This window comes from Sapajus apella, unplaced genomic scaffold (genome assembly GCF_009761245.1).
Source record: "Sapajus apella isolate SASKATOON/1434 unplaced genomic scaffold, GSC_monkey_1.0 scaffold88, whole genome shotgun sequence".
Classification (NCBI taxonomy): domain Eukaryota; kingdom Metazoa; phylum Chordata; class Mammalia; order Primates; family Cebidae; genus Sapajus; species Sapajus apella.
Window position 1 is genome coordinate 6,379,139 of NW_022437028.1, and position 24,039 is coordinate 6,403,177.

Sequence of the window (24,039 nt, forward strand, 5' to 3'; positions counted from 1 at the left end):
TGGGGACTCTCAACACACGTTCATTCCAGAAAACTTGATATAATACGTTCTATAAGGTCTGGTGACTAGCAAAAATATGCTTAATGGCCACTTTTATCAAATAACTAATTCATCAAGCATCCATGGACCATCTAGTATATACATCACACTGTACCGCAACGTGAAGACACAAAAAATTAGTGGGATGTACTCAAGATACTCAGTCTACATGGAGAAAATACAACTTATTCACATTAGAGTATCAGTCGCAGAGGTATTCTTAACGTAGCAAACTGCATGGAATACTTGGAGAACATTTTAATTAGGAAGTAACAACTTTAGCTGGGTTTTTTCAGCAGCAATCAATCACCCTGACTAAAAATTGTGTAGAAGGGAAACACTGACGTGAGGAAGAGAAACAGCCTCAAAGAGTCGTGAAACTTCTACACAAGGCCAAGCCAAGGTCTCAGAGATGAGAGAAGAGCTGGGTGAGAGCCTGGGTTTGGCTGACAGCCACCAAGTCCCACTCTACAAGGCGAGTATTACATTCACTTACAGGTGTGACTCGGAGAAATCACATGACTTTCCCCCAGAGTCACGTTATTCACACTCCACAGAGCAGAAAAAACTCTTAGCCCTCTGGCTTCAAATCTTGTGCTCCTTTCTATGCCAAGAGTCTGTGATGATGTAATTATGGCAACACCACAGAGAAAGGACTAATTTCTCTAGGACATAAAAACCTCCTGAGAACTTCTAAGATCAACCAGTAGCAGAAAAGTGGGCAAAAGGGGCAGAGAAAAGGAAAACAATAGGAAAAAATGCTCAGCCTCATTAATTACGTTAATTTTTCTCTGATCACACTGCTACAGTTTCATTGTGAAGGTGTAGGTGACAGGCACTTACCCATTTGTCATGTGCATATGACAGAATTCCAGATGGCACCAAAAATCATCTGTGTATTCACAGTGCATTTCTAGAAGGGTCTGAAAGCAAGACTGGCCGGGAAGCAGTCAAGGTTGATCAGGCTGAATTTTGTACCGATTGACTAGTAGCACCTATTCCAACAAACCTTCTCCACAATTCACCCTGTTATTCGTACCTACAATTAGAGCTTAAGGCCAACCTTGAAAAGCCAAGTTTTCGGAAAAGCTCAAAGCCAGTAATTTTATATAAACAGTGTATGGATGTATACAACAAACTCAAACCCACACTTCTTTGCTTTGGGTGTGTTTTAACTTAGTTGTATAAAAAAACGATAAGAGGCCGGGCACGGTGGCTCATGCCTGTAATCCCAGCACTTTGGGAGGCTGAGGCAGGCAGATCACCTGAGTTCAGGAGTTCGAGACCAGGCTGGTCAACACGCTGAAACCCCATCTTTACTAAAAATACAAAAATTAGTCGGGCGTGGTGAGTGCCTGTTGTCCCAGCTACTTGGGAGGCTGAGACGGGAGAATATGGCTTGAACCTAAGAGGCAGAGGTTGCAGTGAGCTGAGATTGCACCACTGCACTCTAGCCTGGGCAAAAGAGCAAGATTCCATCTCAAAAAAGGAATAGAAATAAAAATAATGATGATAATAATAATGTATAAAAATGCTAAAGATACAATGAAGAACAAAGGATATCTTTATGCAGGTCAGGAATAGTATACAGAATATATACTATACTGCTGACCCTTGGACAACACTATACAAATCCACTTATATGTGAATTTCCCTCCATCCACCTCTGCCACCCGAGACAGCAGGCCCAATCCTCCTCTCTATCCTGCTCAGCCTGTTCAACACAAAGACCATGAGGATGAGGACCTTTACAATGACCCAATTCCACTTAATGAAGAGTAAATATAGTTTCTCTTAGGCTTTTCTTAATATTTTCTTTTCTCTAGCTTACTGTATTGTAAGAATATAGTATGTAACATGTACAACATACAAAATATGGGTTAACTATTTATTGGCAAGGCTTCCAGTCAATGGTAGGTTATTAGCAGTGAAGTTTTCGGGGAGTCAAAAATTGTACATGGGGCTGGGCGCAATGGCTCACACCTGTAATGCCGGCAGTTTGGGAGGCCAAGGTGGGCAGATCACCTGAGATCAGGAGTTCGAGACCAGCCTGGCCAACATGGTGAAACTCTATCTCTACAAAATAAAAAAATTAGCCAGGCATGGTAGTGGGCACCTGTAATCCCAGCTACTTGGGAGGGTGCGGCAGGAGAACTGCTTGAACCCAGGAGACGGAGACTGCAGCGAGCTGAGATCGCGCCATCGCACTCAAGCCTGGGCAACAGAGTGAGACTCTGTCTCAAAAAAACAAAAAGCTACACAAACAAACAAAACAAAAAAATTACACATGGGACTTGACTGTGCCCTAACTGACACATTGTGCAATGGGCAACTGTATGGATCAGCCCTGTTTCACCGAACAATCAATTCTAGTACTTTTCCAGTTTATTCTCTACAAACATAATCTATGGTTTCCAAATATCACCTGTCCTTTCCCAGAGCTACAATTTACTACACTTGTGTCATATACTACCTGGACAAGACCAATGTCATTAATGCTTATGGGCATTTTTTTTTGTTCTGAATTCAATGGAACTATTTCCAGTGGTTTCATTCTTAAATGTCAGCTCTTGGTTTAGTTGTATTTTTCTCTATCATGTGAAGAAAGTATCCATCTAAGGCCGGGCGCGGTGGCTCACGCCCGTAATCCCAGCACTTTGGGAGGCCGAGGCGGGTGGATCACAAGGTTAAGAGATCAAGACCATCCTGGTCAACATGGTGAAACCCCGTCTCTATTAAAAATACAAAAAATCAGCTGGGCATGGTGGTGCGTGCCTGTAATCCCAGCTACTCAGGAGGCTGAGGCAGGAGAATTGCCTGAACCCAGGAAGCGGAGGTTGCGATGAGCCGAGATCGCACCATTGCACTCCAGCCTGGGTAACAAGAGCGAAACTCCGTCCCCCACAAAAAAAAAAAAAAAAAAAAAAAAAAAAAAAAAAAAAAAAAAAAAAGAAAGTATCCATCTAGTCCGTATTTTTCTAATCAGCTTTTTTTTTATCAGAAATGGATTTTTCAACAAAATTATAATTTCTTGCCCTCCAGACAATCATTTATGATTAAGCATCATTATTCCTAATTTAAAGGGGAAAAAAAGGCTCTGAGCTGAAGAATAGAACCCAAATACACTGGCTCCAAATCCCACATGCTATCCACTACACAAGTAGTTCTTAACCAAGGAGGGGAGGCTTTTTATAAAAATCTCTCCTCAAGCAGCCCTACCCCTTGACGATTCAGATGAGAACCATGCATATCTATTTCTCCAGGTTAAAAATTGTAGCAGTTTCTCAAAATGTTTAGTTAGCAGCATTATGACTCAGCAATTCCACTCCCAGATGTACACAAGAGAAATAAAAACATATGTCCATACAAAATTTTTTTTTTTCGAGACAGGGTCTCACTCTGTCATCAAGGCTGGAGTGCAGTGGTATGATCACGGCTCGCTGTAAACTCAACCTCTCGGTTCAAGCAATCCTTCTGCCTGAGTCTAGCCTCCCGAGTAGCTGGCATGTGCCACCATGCCTGGCTAATTTTTTAAATTTTTGTAGAGATGGGGGTCTCACTATGCTGCCGAGGCTGATCTCAAATTCCTGGCCTTAAGCAATCCTCCTGTCCCCCAGGCCTCCCAAAGTGTAGGGATTGCAGGCGTGAGCCACACCACCTGGCCCATACAAAATCTCGTACAGGGGCCAGGAGTGTTGGCTCCCGCCTGTACCTTCAGCACTTTAGGAGGCTGAATCGGGCAGATCACTTAAGGTCAGGAGTTGAAGACCAGCCTGGGCAACATGGTGAAACCCCATCTCTACTAAAAAATTTAAAAAATCAGCTAGGCGTGGTGGCTTGTACCCGTAATCCCAGCTACTCAGGAGGCTAAGGCATGAGAATCACTTGAACCCAGGAGGTGGAGGTTGTAGTGAGCCGAGATGGCATTACTGCACTCCAGCCTGGGTGACAGAGCATGACTCTTGTCTCAAAAAAAGGGGGCGGGGGCGGAGAAAAGACATCTTGTACAGGAATGTTCACAGCAACATTAGCCCTAACAGCCAAAAAAAGGTGGTAGAAACAATGCAGGTGTCCATCAAATGAGGAATGGATGAACACAATGTAATGCGACCTATACAATGGAGTATTATTTAGACAGACAAATGATGCGCTGACAGCATGCTACAGTGATGATCTCCCAGTCACGAAAGACCAAACACTGTATGATTCCAGTTATATAATATGTCCAGAATAGGCAAATCCATAGAAACAGAAAGCAGATTAGTGGTTACTTAGGGCTGGGCTGGGAGGGGAGGTGATGGAGAATGATGCCAATATAGGGTTTCTTTTTGGGCTGAGGGCATGTTCTCAAATGTGGTGAGGATGCAAGTCTGAACACACTGAAAACCATTAAACTGCACACTTTAAATGGGTGAATCGCATGGTACGTAAACTCTATCTCAATGAAGATATTTGAAAACTGCTGCCTTATACGACAGTTTATACAGTAATTTCATATATACCAGCAATTGAACATCAGCTTACTTGTTTGAAATACAAAATTCCAAATACTTGATGCTTCATGATATATGGACTTACACAGAGAAAGCTCCCTATAATGGAGGATAGACCTCTGGTTCTTACAACTTAATCCTCCTCTTGTGACCTCCTATCAACATCTAATAGTGTAATGCAGGTTGTATTTCTCAATATCCTCTTCAAAAAGGGGAACAAAAGAGCTTGTTTAGGTTTATGTGCAGGTATCAAAAAAGGACAGGAAATTTACGTGCCCTGCCATGGGTATCTGTCATTAAGAAGCATTCGATCTCACCAATATGGAGGAAAAAGTCAAAGAAGAAACACACTAAGATAACTGACGCTGAAATGAAGATAATTCACACCTTCTTCCCCAAAACTAGCACTCCCTCCCTCTTACAAACCCTGCTAGGTGAAGGACAGAAGGTCTCACCCTTCTGTGAGAAGTGGCTGAATTCCACCTTCAGAGGTTAACAAGTACTTGACTTCTTCATATTGAGGCTGCTTATTTCCCTACAACTGCCATTCAAGGTATTAAGATTTTTATTTATTAGGGGCCAGAATCCATTTTTGAAACTGGCAAGGTTGGTTCTCGTATCTAGAGTCTTCTCTAACCTTACTCACTGTTTCCATGGCCAGGCCACGCCCCTTCCCTGTCTTGATCTTCCCCTAAATGCGCTTCTGCTCATCAATACCCCTCAACCTGCTCTTTAGTGTATAGGCTTCAAACCTCTGCTGGGCTACTTTCTGAACCTATCAAACAAATTAGCGATTATTTCTAATTAATTACTAGTTTTCTCATAGATCTGATTTGGAAGTGCGGGGAGGGAGAAAGGACTTTCCCACCAAAAAATAAAACTTAAAAAATTAAGCTGCTGTCCAGACATGGTGGGTCAGGCCTGTAATCCCAGCACTTCAGGAGCCTGAGGTGGGCGGATCACCTGAGGTCAGAAGTTCAAGACCAGTGTGGCCAACATGGTGAAACCCTATCTCTACTAAAAATACAGCAACATTAGCTAGGCATGGTGGCAGGTGACTATAATCCCAGTGACTCAGGAGACTGAGGCAGGAGAATCATTTGAATCTGGGAGGCAGAGGTTACAGTGAGCCAAAATTGCACCACTGCACTCCAGCCTCGGCAACAAAGTGAAACTCTGTTTCAAAAACCAAACAACAACAACAAAAAATTAAGCTGTTGCCGGGTGTGGTGGCTCACGCCTGTAATCCCAACACTTTGGGAGGCCAAGGCAGGCAAATCATCTAAAGTCAGGAATTCAAGACGAGCCTGGCCAACACAATGAAACCCCATCTCTACTAAAAATACAAAAATTAGCCAGGCGTGGTGGCTGGCGCCTGTAATCCCAGCTACCCTGGAGGCTGAGGTAGATAATCGCTTGAACCTGGGAGGTGGAGGTTGCAGTGAGCCAAGATTGTGCCACTGCACTCCAGCCTGGGTGACAGAGCAGGACTCTGTCTCAAAAAAAAAAACCATGTTGTTACATGTAAAAGCTGTTGTATAAACATGGTGTAGTGCAGCCATTTTTAAAAATCAGCTTTAATAAGGAATCTACTGGGTAGAGGCCGGGGATGTTGCTGAACACCCTACAATGCACAGGACAGCCTCCCACATCAGTCAAGGATCACCTGCTCCCAATGTGCATGCTGTGGAAGTAGAAGAACCCTGCGGCAAGTTCTCAGTACCACGGCCAGCAAACTCCAGGCTCTTCCAGTCACACCTGTCACTGCTTCTTCACATGAATGTAATGCTCATACTCCACCCTGAGAATCTAGGCTTGCCCATTGATTCAGCACCACTCATGAATCACAGTGGTACCTTAACTCAACAGTCACTTCTGCATGTGTGCTGAATGACATCAATCTACACATGACGTACCCAGCTGAGACAGTTTTCAAAAACGGTCCTAGTAATTCCTCCCGACCCTGGCATTCCTTCCACCCACTTCCCTTCCAGTATGAATCCAGCTACTCCCATCAAGAGATAGGGTATCTACCTTCATAAGCTGAACTTGGTCACGTGACTTGCTTTTGACCAATGGAGCTTGAGCAAGCATGAGATAAGCACGGCTTGAAAAGTGCCTGTGCATTGGGACTCCCTGCTGGGACCTCCCACCACCAGGTGAAGAAGCCTGGTTTAACCCGGAGGTGAGAGACTGAGGGTGAGGGCACTGCAGTTCACCCAGCCCAGTGGAGCTGGCCTAGACCAGCTACTCAGCCAACCCACAGAATCGTGAGAATTAACAAGTATTTATTTGTAGTAGTCTGAGACAAGCAATAACTAATACTGTTTTTTACACATCCAAACTAAACTGACTTATGAAAAGCAAATCATACTCAATTCCTATTGGGATGTTAATCAAAGCCCGAGATTTATCTTTCTCTGCAAGTGTTACTGTTAAGCAACACCTGCACCAAGTGTAACGGAACAGATGAATTTGGGGGTCAAGGTACAGGACTTTAAGCATTAGGATTTTTTATTTTTTGAGACAGTCTCTCACACCAGGCTGGAATGCAGTGGTGCGATCCTCCCACCTCAGCCTCCCAAGTATCTGGGACCAGAGGTGGGTGCCACCACACCTGGTTAGTTTTTCTGTTTTTAACAGAGACAGGGTTTCACCATGTTGGCCAGGCTGGTCTTAAACTCCTGACCTCAAGTGATCAGCCTGAATCAGAATTAGGCTTGTTAAAACATTTTTAACAAGTAGGGCACATAGCATACCTCTGCAGCCCACCTAACTCTACATCAGGAAGACACCTCATCAAACGCCTTGAAAAAAATCCAGATATATTATGTTCCGGCACTCCCTTGGCTGGCAGTCAAAAACCCTATTCCAAAATTAGTTCCATCAAAATTAGTTAAAAAGGTTCCTAAACACACCCATATTGACTCCTTCAGAATAATCTCCTTCAGGTCTGATCTTCGCTTCTACAATTTCCCCTGGAATCAATGTCATGCTCACTTTAAATGGGATTATTTATCTGTGTCCAGACCTCTGGTTCCACTTCCATTATCCCAAGGCTATTCTCAAAAATGAATTATAAACATTAGTTGAACTCACCAATCAGGACGACTTACCCCAAACCACATCTTGACCTTCTGCAGAATCGTTCACTTTTAAAGTGAACTCTTGTAACCTCCCAGTCCCCACTCTTCTAAAAGACTAACTGTTGAATACCAAATACCGACCTTTCTCTCTCAGCCCCTTCCCTTCAGGCTTTATTCCTTCCCTGCAAGGTTCATCGAGACCCAGCAACTCCATTCTTTCTGCAGGTATATCATGCCTTGTCCTTCTGCTACGCCATCCCTAAAACACCCAGACCAATCCAACCACCTCCCCCTCCCACTCTCACAGCCAAGATTTAGGTGAGGGAGGGGGACACTGAGACAAGAGAACTAGAGGTTGAGGTCAATACAAATCTGGCAATGCTAGGTTGCCGCCACCTCCTCATAGAGGAACGTGACCGTTAGTTAAGCCTATCTTAAGGGCTTTGCTCCAAAAGTAGCTGCACCTATCTCTGCCTCCTTGTTGAGTGCCAACGAAAGATGCTTCTTCCCCTCCGTGGATTCCCACTGGTCATGCTATTACATTCTTATATTCTCCCTCTCCTACTCTTTCCCATCAACATACAGTGAAAGTTACGGTTTAACATAAATAAATGATGCATTTCAATCCTACCTCTTCCTGGTTCTTTCAAATTCAGGGTTCTGGAATTAAGACTACACTTGTTTCCATTTCTTCAATCTTTCATTCCCTTTGTAGTGATGACCCTACAAAGTCATCACTGTCTTCCCACCCCAGGTGTCCAGTGCTCTTAGACTTCATCTTAGGTCTGAGCTCACAGAGGCACCTAGCCCTGATGACCACTCTTTCCTGAGGCTCTCCTCCCCCTGGTTAGCCTTCACTCCTGGTCTTTCCTTCCTCACTCCAGTCACTACTTAAGCGCCCACCACTCCCTAGCGCTTCATATTGGGATACAGATGCTCCATTTTTCTCTAGGTGGCCTTTGTTCTGCATGGTTTCAACACACATGGATACAGAGAAGGCTCCCACTTGACCGTCAGTTCCACCAGCGAAGAAGATATTAAATTCTCCAGCTGTGGCCGGGCGCGGTGGCTCAAGCCTGTAATCCCAGCACTTTGGGAGGCCGAGGTGGGTGGATCACGAGGTCAAGAGATCGAGACCATCCTGGTCAATATGGTGAAACCCCGTCTCTACTAAAAATACAAAAAAAATTGGCTGGGCATGGTGGCGCGTGCCTGTAATCCCAGCTACCCAGGAGGCTGAGGCAGGAGAATTGCCTGAACCCAGGAGACGGAGGTTGCGGTGAGCCGAGATCACGCCATTGCACTCCAGCCTGGGTAACAAGAGCGAAAACTCCGTCTCAAAAAAAAAAAAAAAAAAAAAAAAAAATCCTCCAGCTGTGAGGTCAGCCTGGTTATTGGTAGATCCTAAATGTTTCTTTGCTTACACTGTGCCGGGCACTGTTCTAAATAAATGTCCTTCATATTGACCTGCAGCCAAGTTAATTTGCCTTCACTTAAGTGTTTCCTCAAACTCAGTGTAACAACTGAACTCATCTTTTCCACCATTTTCTCCTCCTCTTTCTTCTTCTATCTCCGGCCACCCATTTCTCGCTCTCCCATCTGCCCTTGCCGTTGTTGTCCAGGTCCCTTAAGACTAGACCTGACCATCTTCATCAGCCTCCCCTTGCTCTGCCTCACCGTCTACTCGGTTTCCACACTGCTGCCTGGGATCTCTCCAGACCAAAAATTAGATTATAGTCCTCTTCAGCCTAAAGAGGCTCACCATGGCTTAAGGAGGAACAAACTCCAGAAGGCCCTTCATGAGCTGGCTCCCGTTAACCTCTTTCAACTCATTTCTTGCTACTCCCTCATACGCATACCACCACAGCATTCCCTGAATGCCACCAACAGGGAATACGCAAATCCCGCCATCGCCACCGATTCTCCTTTCCCATCCTGAAACTAAGCATCCTATACCCTCTGCCTGCCTATTCTTTCCTCTAACCTCTCCCCCTCACTCAAGCCCTCAAACCACAGAGTTTAGGGATCACTTCTTCGAGGAAACCCTCCCTGATGATCAGTGTGAACTCGCCATCCATCTCCAGTTCCACAGCACTCTGGGCTTACCTCAATTTATTTTGTGGAATCGAGATCCCCATAGATGTTCAATAGCACTCCCATCACAACCATATCTTTCCTAGGATTTCAGATCAGTGTCATTCATTACTTCCCCCTGCCTAAAATGTCTACAAAATATTCAAAGGCTTACATTCAAATACTCAGCTGTCTGCCATGGTGGCTCACGCCTGTAATCCCAGCACTTTGGGAGGCCAAAGCAGGTGGATCACCTGAGGTTAGGAGTTTGACACCAGCCTGACCAACTTGGCGAAACCCTGTCTCTACTAAAAATACAAAAAAATTAGCTGGGTGTGGCGATGCACGCTGCTCAGGAGGCTGAGGCAGGAAAATTGCTTGAACCTGGGAGGCGGAGGATGCAGTGAACTGAGATCGCGCCATTGCACGCTAGCCTGGGCAGTAAGAGGGAAAATCCGTCTCAAAAAACAACAACAAAAAACACTGAAATGTCTACAAAAATGTCTTATACACAATATAAAAAACTAGCATCTCTTTTCTTTCTTTGATCTTCACCCAAATCCTCAAAACATGTTTCAAACTCCAGTTTGCAAATTCCACATAAAACTGTATTATTCTGGTTTTTATTTTCTGTACAAAAGGTTTTCTGTTCCTCCCAGATCTATTTCTTTTGAGTGATGTATCTGCTTCCATTCAGTTCTGAGCAGCATCCTCATGCCTCCTGGCAATATCTCTCAGACTCCAACAGCAAAACTACAGCACTTACCTCATGTTAAAAATCTCACCAGGCATGGTGGCTCACACCTGCAATCCCAGCAGTTTAGGAGGCAGAGGCAGGTGGATCACTTGAGGCCAGGAGCTCGAGACCAGCCTGGCCACCATGGTGAAACCCTGTCTCTACTAAAAATACAAAAAGTAGCTGTGCATAGTGGCGCACGCCTATAATTCCAGCTACTTAGGAGGCTGAGGCTGGATAATCACTTGAACCCGAGAGGCGGAGGTTTCAGTGAGCCAGTCGCACCACTGCACTCCAGCCTGGGCAACAGAGCCAGACTCTGTCTCAAACAAAAACAAACAAAAAAATCTGAAGCTCTCCTTTGTTAAATAATATTTTAAAAACATACTGCAATCATGGTTATGTTTTCTAAAAGAAACCGGATTACACTTGTATTGAGTAATATATCTTGCAACTGTCCTGAAGGAAATGTGTTCTTCTATATTTCAACCTAGATGACAAACCACCACCTCAAGGTTAACCAATGGAAAAAGTATTAAATATGCAGCAGTTTAAACGGATTTCCATGGTTCTGCAAGCAATGGAACATATGCTAAAATTAATTAAGAGATCAACTGAGACCACGGCTGGTATCCACTTTACCCATGACCTTTTTCTAGGAACAAAAAAACTTAAAACAAGAGCCTTAGACTTTTTTTTTTTTTTTTGACAGAGTCCATGGCCCAGGTTGGAGTGCGGTGGCACAATTTCAGCTCACTGTAGCCTCTGTCTCCCTGGTTCAAGTGATTCTCATGCCTCAGACTCTGAGCGGCTGGGATTATAGGCACATGCCACCATGCCTGCTACTTTTTGTATTTTTTGTCGAGACGGGGCTTCACCATGTCAGCGAGGCTGGTCTCAAACTCCTGATGTCAAGTCATCTGCTCACCTCAGCCCCCCACAAAGTGCTAGGATTACAAACCAAGAGCCTTAGACTTTGAAAAAGAAAAATTTTAAGGCAAATTAAACATTTCCACCTTTAAAATTGGAAGACCACCACTTTATAAAACTGTTGTGAAATTAAATGGGAAAGTATATAAAAATGCTTCCCAAAGTAAACGTCAGTAAACGTCAAACTATGTTACAACATTTCATCTAACAGTGTGTAATTTTAAAAATCCCAGCAACTTTGGGAGGCTGAGGTGGGCAGATCATAAGGTCAAGAGTTGAAGACCAGTCTGCCCAATATAGTGAAACCCTGCCTCTACTAAAAATACAAAAATTAGCTGGGCATGGTGGTATATACCTGTACTCCCAGCTACTCAGAAGGCTGAGGCAGGAGAACTGCTTGAACCCGGGAGGTGGAGGTTGTGGTGAGCCGAGATCGCACCACTGTACTCCAGCCTGGGCAACAGAGACTCCATCTCAAAAAAAAAAAAAAAACTTCTGTCTTCCCAAAAAGATTTTAGTCAGTGCATAAATTTAGAGAACAAATGTAAAAAAATTCATACTAAAAAGTACCCTAAGTTTTCCATTGCGGTCCAGATGCTCAGCTTAACTCAACAACATCTCAGAATTGCAACTGCTCAGTAAAGAATGGTACTGATTTAAATTTTTACAATAGATATAAACACTTGCTAAAGTTTTGGTCATTGTTAACACACACACACACACAGATGATGAACAAAGAAACCTAAGATCAAAATGCAACAGGTTACCATAAAATGAAAATAAGTAGTAGTTATAATTCACTCAGAAAGTGTTTTTGAGAATCTATACGCCACAGCTCTAAATAGACGTCGGTAGAAACATATTCCATGTAAGTTTTTAAAATTTAACCTGTTAGATAGCTCCGTTTGAAATTTTGCCATATTGGTTTTCCTTCCTCAATAAATACATCAAGTTCCAAAAATCTGAAGTCTTTTTCTACACAACCAGCAAACAATGAAAAACAAAAATACAAGGCAGGTGGATCACTTAAGGTCAGGAGTTTGAGACCAGCCTGACTAACACGGTGAAAGCTGGTCTCTATTAAAAATACAAAAAATAGCTGGGTGTGATGGTGTGTGCTGTAATCCCAGCTACTCCGGAGGCTGAGGCAGGAGAATCACTTGAACTCAGGAGGCAGAGGTTGTAGTGAGCCGAGATCATGCCACCACTGCACTCCAGCCTGGATGACAGAGTAAGACTCCATCTCAAAAAAAAAAAAAAAAAAAAAAAAAATCAATAAATCAGTAGCATACTCACCTAAACATCATTAAATTGGTCAGCTCCACACTTTTTTCCTTTTCTTAAATACAGAGATGGGGGTCTCACTAAGTTGCCCAGGCTGGTCTCAAAAATCCTGGGCTCAAGCAATCCTGCCTCAGTCTCCCAAAGTGCTGGGATTACAGGGAGAGCCACTGTGCTCAGACTAATTCCACACTTCTGAACATAGATTCAAACTCAGGCTATCTTGGCCTAGACAGTGTATATTTTATTCATATATACGTATATATATATATACACACACAAATACAAACACACACAGAGATACATACACAAACATACACATAGTCATATAGTATACTGCCTTTTTTAAGGCAAAAACTATTTTTTAAGTGCTTGGCAAGCAACAAGGGCAAACAAAAGCAACATCAGTTGACTCACATAGTCCCCAACAAATCAACTGGATGTTAGCTCTTTTATCAGACTAGTGATAATGCCCAAAACTGATAGAACTGCTATTTAAAAAAGAAAAAGAAAAAAAGGCAGCAAGAAAGGGGGCCAGAAGAGTCCTGTAATGACAGCAGGATTCTTTCCATAACCCACAGGTGTCACACCGTCTTTTCCCAACCCACTCATGACCCAAAGCTGATGGGAGGCCAGGCTCGGGTGTCAACTAAAGGGAAATCCTTCTCTTAACATCGGGGAAAAATGAGGTTACCTGCCATCAAGATTAAATGCTTTAAGCAAGAAACTACACTTGAGGTTGCCAAATGTGAATATAAAGAGATTCTGCTTGTAATTTCAGCATCTGTGGTAAACAAGGGGTAATTTTATATAGATAAAAAGCCATGGCCAGGCCCAGTGGCTCACACCTGTGACCCCAGCACTCAGAGGCTGAGACAGGTGGAATACCTGAGTTGCGAGTTTGAGACCAGCCTGGCCAAAATGGAGAAACCCTGTCTCTACTAAAAATACAAAAATTAGCTAGGCATGATGGTGGATACCTATAATCCCAGCTGCTCAGAAGCTGAGGCAAGAGAATCGCTTGAACCCAGGATGGCAAGGTTGCAATGTGCCAAGATTGAACCACTGCACTCCAGTCTGGGTGACAGAGCGAGACTCTGTCTCCCAAAAGCCATCTTCCAAATTGATAAATAATCCCTGAGGAGGCCAGAAAAGCAAGAAAATAGAGATAAAGGATTGGCCGATATGCTGAAAAATGGTGAAGCTGAGTGTATGGGGGCTCCTGTATTATTTGCCTTTATTTTGTATGTTTGAAAGTTTCCATTAGTCAAAGGGGAAAAAAAAGGGAGTCACTCCAAAGAAGCATAAGGGAGATGGGCCTTGGCTCAAATAAGCCAGCACTCAAGCCTACCCCAGCTTCAACCTCATCGTTCTTCCTAGAGGATAAAGGGTGATGGATGCCTTTTTAATTATGAAACGTGTACGTAATACCTATTCAAACAAATTTTTCAAACTTTTGAAAAAGAATACCCTGTACTAGTGAGGACCTTAAACATTATTCTTAGCTGGTTTTCCAGCAATTCCGCTCTTGGGTCTATCTTAACATACGAACCGTGCCTGAAAGACACCAGATGCTCCTTGAGGTACAATTTGTTTATAGGGACGTGACCCCATCATAAGTGGAGGAGCTTACTGAATGCCTACCGCTTTTGCACCATGGTAAAGTCGAAAAATCATCAGGTTAAGGCTGATTGTGGTGGCTCACGCCTGCAATCCCAGCACTTTGGGAGGCCAACGAGGGCAGACCACTTGAGGCCAAGAGTTGGAGACCAGCCTGGCCAACATGGGGAAACCCCATTTCTACTAAAAATACAAAAATTAGCCGGGCACGGTGGTATGCAACTGTAATTTCAGCTACTTGGGAGGCTGAGGCAGGAGAATCACTGGAACTCAGGGGGCAGAGGTGATAATGAGCTGAGAATGCATCACTGCACTCCAGCCTGGGCAACAGAGCAAGACTCAAAAAAAAGAAAAAAAAAGAAAGAAAGAAAGAAAAGAAAAGAAAAATCGTTAAGTTCAACCATCTCAAATCAGGGACCACCTATACCCACATCAATATTATTTACAAATGTAAATCTGGAAACAGCCTAAATGCTAAGTAAAAAAATAATTAGGCCGGGCACGGTGGCTCAAGCCTGTAATCCCAGCACTTTGGGAGGCCGAGGTGGGTGGATCATGAGGTCAAGAGATCGAGACCATCCTGGTCAACATGGTGAAACCCCGTCTCTACTAAAATTACAAAAATTCAGCTGGGCATGGTGGCATGTGCCTGTAATCCCAGCTACTCAGGAGGCTGAGGCAGGAGAATTGCCTGAACCCAGGAGGCGGAGGTTGCGGTGAGCCAAGATCGCGCCATTGCACTCCAGCTTGGGTAACAAGAGCGAAACTCCGTCTCAAAAAAAAATAATAATAATAATTAAATTATGACATATCCACAGGATTATTCAGCTACTGAAAATAACAACACAGTATCACTGAAATGATGTCATGTGAAAGGTGCAAAAGAATATAAACTGTAGAAAAAGGCACAATGATATCCCTGCATGTGAATTATGGTGATCATTCTTGTCATTTTCCCCGGAAATTTTCAATCTAGTAGGAAAAATAACTTTCAGCCTTAACTTCTATGACACAGATACAAGGCCCTATTAGGGTATGGTTTGAAAACAATAACATCTATCCTCTATAGCAGGGGTCCCCAATGGGTCCGTGGCCTGTGAGGAACCCGGCTGCAGAGCAGGAGGCCTGTCACTCCCCATTGCTAGAATTACCACCTGAGCTCTGCCTCCTGTCAAATCAGCAGAGGCATCAGATTCTGCAATTAGTGCCAACCCTACCATGAACTGCGCATGCGTGGGATCTAGCCTGCCCGCTCCTTATGAGACTCTAATGCCCGATGATCTGTCACTGTCTCCCATCACCCCCAGATGGGACCATCTAATTATGGGAAAACAAGCTCATGGCTCCCACTGATTCTACATGACAGTGAGTTATATAACTATTTTATTACATATTACAATGTAGCAATGACAAAGTGCACAATAAATGTAATGTGCTTGATTCATCCCCAAACTATTCCCCCTCAGTCCCCACCCAGTCCATGGAAAAACTGTCTTCCTTGAAACTGGACCCTGGTGCCAAAAAGGCTGGGGACCACTGCTTTATAGCCTACCCAGGCCAGATAGGCCCTTACATTAAAACATACTGCCAATGGATATGGAGTCATCTGCACGGCTACTAACCATGCTGTACCTCCACTGCAAAGACAAGCAACGGCTTCATGTCTCATTGCTACTAAAGGAGTCCTTACTGTACAGAAACAGTCCAAAATTCAAGCTGATTCCTACAATCTTAAAGAACCAGCACCACAGGCAACTTTGTTTCCCAGGTCTGGGTTTTTTAAAATATGGTAGCTTAAGAGTCATGAGTAATTCCTTTTAGATAGCTCAAGAAATGTAAATCGTCTCTATGGCTTCAAAAGAAACCTGGCTTTTTAATGCCTTCCCCTCGCTCCCTTAGCCATTTCTGACTTTCCTGCCCACGGCAGCTGCTCTTTATACTCAACTTGCGGCAGGTTGGGGGTGGATCAGCAACTCCTCTTCAGCTACTATCATTACATGTTCAGCTGGCCACTGCTATCACTGTCATACTCCCAGCTTGGAAACCCCTGCTCGGAGGAAAACTGGGTACTTGGGTCCCACTTACCAAGATGGGCTTTAGATCTCTCCAAAGACAGGTACCCTTCCAAAGGTTAAGAAGACCAAGAGTTTACCTGGAATAATTTTACTGTTTTAATGTTAAAAATCTACATATGTAAGAACACTCTCTTTCATATTTATTCACAACCAAAAAAATTTTTCTTTTTTTTTGAGATGGAGTCTCGCACGTCACCCAGACTGGAGTGCAGTGGTGCGATCTCAGCTCGCTGCAACCTCTGCCTCCCGGGTGCAAGCGATCTACTTCAGCCTCTCCAGTAGCTGGGATTACAGGCATGCGACACCACACCCAGTTAATTTTTGTATCTTTAATAGAGATGGGGTTTCACCATGTTGGGCAGGCTGGTCTTGAACTCCTGACTTCAAGTGATCCGCCTACCTCCGCCTCCCAAAATGCTGGGATTATAAGCATGAGTTACTACACCTGGCCCACAACCAAAACTTATGCCATGTAGCACATATTAGTAGTATTTAACTCAGGTTAAAAAAAAAAAAAATCTGTAGGACACACACTTAACAAGTGAAATGTAGGCAGCAATTTAGCTAAGACTTCACCAGTTCTTACACAGAAAAAAAAGACGCACGCACATGGTCTTTTAAGATTTACAATTTTTATTTTTTTCTACAAAATCATGGCAGCAAACCAATTATTCATAACCATTTACCTTAAAACTAAAGCTTTCTTTGGGAAATATTTTTCTTTTTTTTGAGATAGAGTCTTCCTCTCTCACCCAAGGCTGGAGTGCAGTGGCAGATCTCAGCTCCCTGCAAACCTCCACCTCCCGCATTCAAGCGATTCTCCTGCCTCAGCCTCCCGAGTAGCTGGGATTACAGGCACGTGCCACCGCTCCCAGCTAATTTTTGGTATTTTTAGTAGAAACAGGTTTTCACCATGTTGGCCAGGCTGGACTCGAACTCCTGACCTCAGGTGATCCATCTGCCTCAGCCTCCCAAAGTGCTGGGATTACAGGCACACGCCACCACAGCCCAGCTAATTTTTTTTTTTTTTTTTTAACTTTAGTAGAGACGGGTTTTCACCATGTTGGCCAGGCTGGTCTTGAACTCCTGACCTCATGATCTGCCCACCTCGGACTCCCAAAGTGCTGGGATTATAGGCATGAGCCACCACGCCCGGCCCAGGAAATTTTTAAAATCAGTTTTCATGTAACTAATTTTCTACCACTCAAATTCATAAATTCATTTAGCAAAATATCAACATTTTCAAGATTTCCACAAATGCCAATTTTAAGTAAAATAATATGGTTCGGTAGTTAATTAAAATGATAGCTGACACCTAAAATGGAATTTGGGGAAGAAAACAGAAAAATAATTCTGAGAGGAGAGGCCGGCTGTAAGGCAGCTGGTATTGGTAGCCTTTATAGAAAGGCAACATTTAGCTGACTCCTAATTACAGACTAGGCTGGGTGTGGTGGCTCACACCTGTAATCCCAGCACTTTGGGAAGGCAAGACAGGCAGACTGCTTGAGTCGAGGAGCTCAAGACCAGCCTGGACAACATGGTGACACCCCATCTCTACAAAAAAAAATACAAAAAATTAGCCAGGTGTGGTGGCATACACCTGTAGTGCCAGCTACTTGGGTGGCTGGGGCTGGAGGTGAGGTCGAGGCTGCAGTAACCCATGCTCCAGCCTCAGTGACACAGTGAGATCCTGTCTCAAAAAAAAATAAAATCAAGTAACCAAAGGCACACATAATTATAGACTGGAATTATCTGCTAAAACACTAAGTAGCTTTAAAAAGGCAAAGAAAAGATAATGTTTTATATCACTTAAAAGTGATATTTCTGTTTGACTATTAAACATAGAACGTGGTCCTTGAGGCCGGGCTCAGGGGCTCACACCTGTAATCCCAGCATTTTGAGAGGCTGAGGTGGGTAGATCACCTGAGGTCAGGAGTTCAAGACTAGCCTGGCCAACATGGTGAAACCCCATCTCTACTAAAAGTACAAAAATTAGCCGCAAGTGGTGGCAGGCGCCTGTAATCAATCCCAGCTACTCAGGAGGCTGAGGCAGGAGAATCACTTGAACCCGGGAGGCAGGGGTTGCAGTGAGCCAAGATCGATCACACACTGCAGCCTGGGCAACAGAGTGAGACTCAAGTCTCAAAAAAATTAAAAAAAAAAAAAAAAAAAAAAAAGGTTAGGACTGGTGATATTGGTTGGGAGCAAGCAAAGATGGGAAAAGTAACTGTAATTCACTCCCATTCCGCTCCTGACAGCCGGAATGTACTGAATGTCTTATGCTGGCATCCCATCAGTTGAGAGCCTCATGCTCCAACAGCTCCCCAGTCTCAGCCCTGCAACGTCCTTGTTAGGAAAGTACCACCACACAGGGGGCAAATCCCTGAGAATAAAGCCAGCCATGGGGCTGAAAACGAGTCCCAGGAACACTAGCAAAATTTCCATAATCCCCAAAGAGTTAACAGTTTGCTCAGATTTCAAGTAAATTGTTCTTATTTATTTGGGTGAACATTACACGGCATTTAAGTTCCATAACTTTTTAAGTGGAAATACACCACAAACTTAGCTCAAGCTAATTCCCTTTTTTCCAGTTCAGACGCTTGAAAATGAAGACAAAGGGACAGACAATTATCGCTGGCTGTGAGCTGTTGTGGGCACTCCATTATCGACACATTCCTGAATCGGTAATGGCATGCTGAATTCCAGCCGGCTGTAGTCCAGACCGGCATCACTTTTTAAAAATAACCACTTTCTCATTTCTTGAACACAGGTGATGGCAGCACAGCACTGTGAATGTACCCAATGCCACTCGACCGCACACTTGACATTTTACGTGACCATGTTCAAGTTATGTTATGCGACTTTTACCGATGAAAACACAATTGTTTTCTCCACTCTTTTCAATAATCTAGAGATTGGCTTAATAAATAAGGCTTCCCTGAGTACAAGAGATGAAATCCTAACCAAGGTCTGCAGTTAATCCAGGACTGCAGTAAGGATGAGCATTTACCGCCATGTTGTATCTCAGCAGAATTCAAAAAACACATAGGAGATTTCCAAAATTATCAGAGAAAGCACTTAACATCCGCTTCAGTTACTGTGAAGGCTAACACATGAGAAGCAAGCTGTATGATCTGTATTCTTCCCAACCCCAAGAAGAGAACAATTCAAGCCACATGACTTAGAATAATGGTTGGCAGAACTCCACCTCTGAAGAGTCTACAGAGGTTCCATTACTCCATTAGTGATAATGGTTATTGATCTGGCCTCCTGGAAGAGCTAGTGGGAAAATGGAATGTTTAAGATAGTAAGAATTTTAAAGTCCATTGATCCCACTAGGAAAGACTTAGAAAAACTGCGATAGCCTTTTGCCATCTTTGCCCTCCCACCCCTTGCTGAATTAAACTGCTTAACCCAGTAACTTCAACAAAATTAGTAGCCCTGAACTTTCCCCCACCCCCAAGTACCAGTAGCCTACTTAAAATATTAACTTCTCAAGAGACTATTAAAAGCCAAAGGACAAGACAGTATTGTCTCACATCTAACATGTAGGAGGAACCAGCTAGATGTTCACTCTCCTTCAATGTAAGACTAAATGTCTCTTAAAAGGCCTAACGTTCCTATTTCCTTCCTTTCAAAATACTGCACAATAGAGTATTTCTGTCCTGGTTACCCACGTAGAACTATCATTCTACACAGATCCCAATAGTCTTAGTACTAGGATAATTTCATTAAATGCAAATACATTTTAATCCTTCTATCAACAGGATGATTTTTGGCCTTAAAGGAGAGCTCACTTGAATGGTAAGACTGGGTTCTTTCTCTGCAGTTTCCAAAATTCTCCATGATGACTTTTATAAACAGGAAGAAAATGTCTTAGGTAGTTGCCATTTTGGAACACCTACTACATTTCTTATCAAATCAGCACAACTTTTCAAGTATTGTCCCATTTTACAGATGAGGAAAATGAGGCACAGAGACTATTTCCTTAAAGCCACAGGAAGCAGATTTGAAAAAAGATTTTTATTTTACAGACTGTTCTTTCCTGCATACTGGAAAGGAGCAGAAGCACAAATCTAGAAAAAAAACAAACTTCCCAAACCTTGACTTAAAAGGCTTTGTAACGGGTTGTCATTCCCTAATAGTAACTGAAAATGACTCAGTAGGAAGTCATTTTTTTAAGATTTTTATTAAAATCTGCCAAACTATCTGCAAAAAAACTCGAGGATACATCCTATCTCTGTACTGTTATCATAAAATATATTCTTGCTTAAAATTTCTACTTTTATTCTATCACTGCCTAGTATTCTAAATAAGTGAGATGAATGTTTAAAAATATAAAAAAAGCATCTTATAAACTTTTGTGAGAAAGCAGCAATAGGGGGAACAAGGCCTGGCTAGAGGTCACATATCTGCATGTCTAAGGGTAAATGAAATCCTTATTTTTTGGACTAATTCTTTTCTGGTGGAATATGAAGTGCTCGATTCCACCTGGCTTCTCGGCTAATTTCTGCATTACCCTGGACAAATGCCATTTGCACACTCCCTACCAGCCCTTAGGTGCATTGCAGCCTCTGTGTCATTGTGTGTGACATCACTTGGTTGCTATGGATATAGGTGCGAGGTCACTCGCTTTCCTGTGGAACTAGAAATATGGAAAAATTAGAAGAGTCTAAATAACACGAACTGAAGGTATTTCCAATACTGATACCTATTAGCAGTGCAACTTACATCATTTGAGCATTAAAACCTTAGAAGACAGAGACCGTGACCACAGCAGCATCCCCAATTTCAGAACCAATTCTCTTCTTTAATAAAATAACAACCTTTCTTTGTGAATACGGCTGGTTTAAATATAAAGGTATCAGCATTGTCCTCTTTTGAGAACCGGTTAAGTTATTCAAGAATAGACCTGTAATATCAATAATGCTTCACTTAAAAGCTGTAACATGCAAGGTACATACACTTCAGCATCCACTTCACAATGGAGATGCATTTGAAAACCTTTGTTACATAAGGCAGGAAGTTAAATATTAAGATAGTGGGGCCCAGAAATCATTAATTAGATTAATTTTCAACCTTTCATTTCCTAATGTTCAGTACTTCCCCCTCCTCTAATATCAAACTGGTTGACAGCCCCTTAGATAAGTGTGATGTTACTGACAAAATGGTGCAATAGAGGGAGGAATCTGCAACCCAGACAAAATGCGACAACTGGAGATCAGTATTCTCTTTTCATCAGCATGAAGATGTACTCGCTTAAAAAAATAAAAGCCTCAGATGCATCTAACAACAAAAAAAATTTTTTAAAGACTTTTTCCCCTTTAACTCCTCCCAGCCTCCACCCAGTCTAGGCTCTCTGCAATATGACAAATGCAGAATCTTCTGGAATGACTTGATACTGCCTCTCACCACCGCTTTGTTTGCACTATCAGATCAGACAGAATATTTTTCCCCCAACTTATAGGAATTTCAACAGACGCGTGCCTGTATGCAAAAAAGAAACGGCATATGTCACAGATCGAACCAGTCGGCTACATTCACCACCTTTTATTTTACAGGCAATACCTACGCTTTTCGATACAAAAACATTAGGGGATAAGATGGAGATGACATGCTGAGAACGATCAATGAAAACGCTAGCGAGACAAACGTTCCCCCTTCCTAAAAGCCGGAGGACTTGCTTTGAGGGACTGGAGAAAGAGGAGCCTTTTGTTAAGAAAAACGTGAGCAAGGTGGTTTCGATTTTGCACCACAGGGCTCAGGTTTTCAAGAGACCCCCCTACACGATGTTCCTGGGAAGGTTCTCAGGGATCTGTCGGGAGAGACGGTGGGGAAGATTTTGGGGGGGCTCGGGAGGCGGAAAACCGGGAGACCTGCTGAGTGAATGGGAAAGGCGCCGCCCAGACACCAGGGAGAGAAAGAGGAACCGCATCCATGCGGTCCCCCGCCCCCACGCCCAGGCTGGGAGGAGGGGGGAAGTGGGGCACAAAGGATGCGCACGGCTCCCCGCTAGGGTCCCCTGCACCCCCAGAGCCGCGGGGGCCGGAGACCCCGCTCCCAAGTCCAGCCCCGCGGGACCCCGCCCCGGCCCGCGCCCGCGCAGGGCCTGAGAGGCACCGCCGCGGGGCCCCGGGGACGCCAGCAGAGGCCGCGTCACAGCCCGGGTTCCCGTCGCCTCTCGGGACCCTCCCAAGGCCCCTCAGTGAGCGAAACGGGGCAGTCACCCCACCATCGCGACAAGGCGATGAAGCCCCGGGCCTTCCACGCCCAGGACCGCGTCTCCGGAGGGGCAGGGAGTGGCGGGGGAGGGGAGGAGATACTCACGTTCTTCATGGCCGCGGCCATGTCGTCGTAGCGCTCCGCCTGCTCGGCCAGCCGGGCTTTCTGCACCAGTTGCTCGCGGTCCACCATCTTCGCGGAGCTGGGTCGGGCCGGAGAAAAAGAAGGACACTGGGGTGGCCTGAAGGGCTTGGAGGGCGCGGCTGGAGCCCAAGTGGCGGACAGGACCGACCCACCGAACGAGGGGCTAAGGCGGCGGCTGCGCGGAGGAGGCGGCTGGAGCTGCGACCGCGGGACCAGGCGCGAGGCGGCTGCGGCTGCTGTGCGTGCCACGATCGGACAACCCCCTGCGGCCCCGCCCACGCGGCGTGACGCAGCTAGTCCCCGCCCGCTCTCCCGCAAGCCCCGCCCAGGCCCCGCCCGGGTCGGGCCGCAGTTGGGGCTCACCGCTCCCCAACTCGGCTCACTGCGCGTCTTTCGGGCACCCTGTCCTTTCCCACTGAGCCCCCACGCTTTCTTTTATTCCCTTCACTCCTCAGTTCCCTCGCCCCAGCTTCTCCAGACGCCCCCTTATCCCTCCCCCTTGAGCCCTCAGCCACTCCAGGCCTCCGACGCGTGGGCCTCTGGGAGTTGTAGTTCAACCTGCAGGGGGCTGAGGCGTTGGGGAGACCAAGGACAGAGGGGCGGTCAAGACTACAACTCCCAGCGGACGTAGCGCGCAGGCACAGGCGGACGGGCGGGGGGTGGGGTGGGATTGGTTCGAATCCCGAGGCCGCTGGGGACCCCTGGCGGGGATCAGGGCTGCATCAGTCCCTGCGAGTGCTGATTCACCGCCCCGCCCCAAATTCTACGGGAAATTACGAGAGGAGGGGGCAGGGGCCTCAGTCCTAGACCCTGTTTCCGAGATCACGTAGTAGATTGTGGTGTGGGAAGGACAGCAGGCGCGTCCTTTGCAGATCCAGACTCACAGTGTGGTGCCTGCCCGCGGGATGGCTGAATTAAGGAGCCAGACCCTGGGAACTGTCACCTCCTCCCCCAGTGAGCTTCCGCTAACACCCCCACCCCACCTTGAGGTTCTTGGGCCTGACTAGGTGAAAACAAATACCGGCTGGCCACACTGGTTGGTTTCCAGAAAGGATGCAGCTGTCTGCTGGCTGACCCTGGAGAACCCCTTCTTCCTCTCTAGGGTGGAGTACTAAAGATTCAGTTCAGCTACCAGAAGCCTACTCCTCGCCTAACTGGGCTGTGTCTAAGGCCTGGTTGTCCAGCCTTCTCTCCCCTCCTAAGACATACATACATATTGACGTCACGCTGATATAGTCTCGTTCATATGCTTCCCTTTCTTAATATTCCACATAGCTTGCAGATAACATAATTTTTTTGCTTTGTTTTGGTTTTTGTACATACAGGGGTCTAGCTTTGTT

General features: G+C 44.8%; 1 long non-coding RNA gene across 1 annotated transcript; it reads right to left on the reverse strand.

Annotated features, from left to right (window-relative positions):
* Positions 1-1,246: 1,246 nt before the first annotated feature.
* Positions 1,247-23,347, reverse strand: LOC116534571. The gene is made up of 3 exons (XR_004261781.1): positions 22,657-23,347; positions 17,339-17,345; positions 1,247-1,262 (listed from the first exon to the last, which is right to left on the reverse strand). It is a non-coding gene; the product is annotated as an uncharacterized LOC116534571 (long non-coding RNA).
* Between the last annotated feature and the right edge of the window lie 692 nt (positions 23,348-24,039).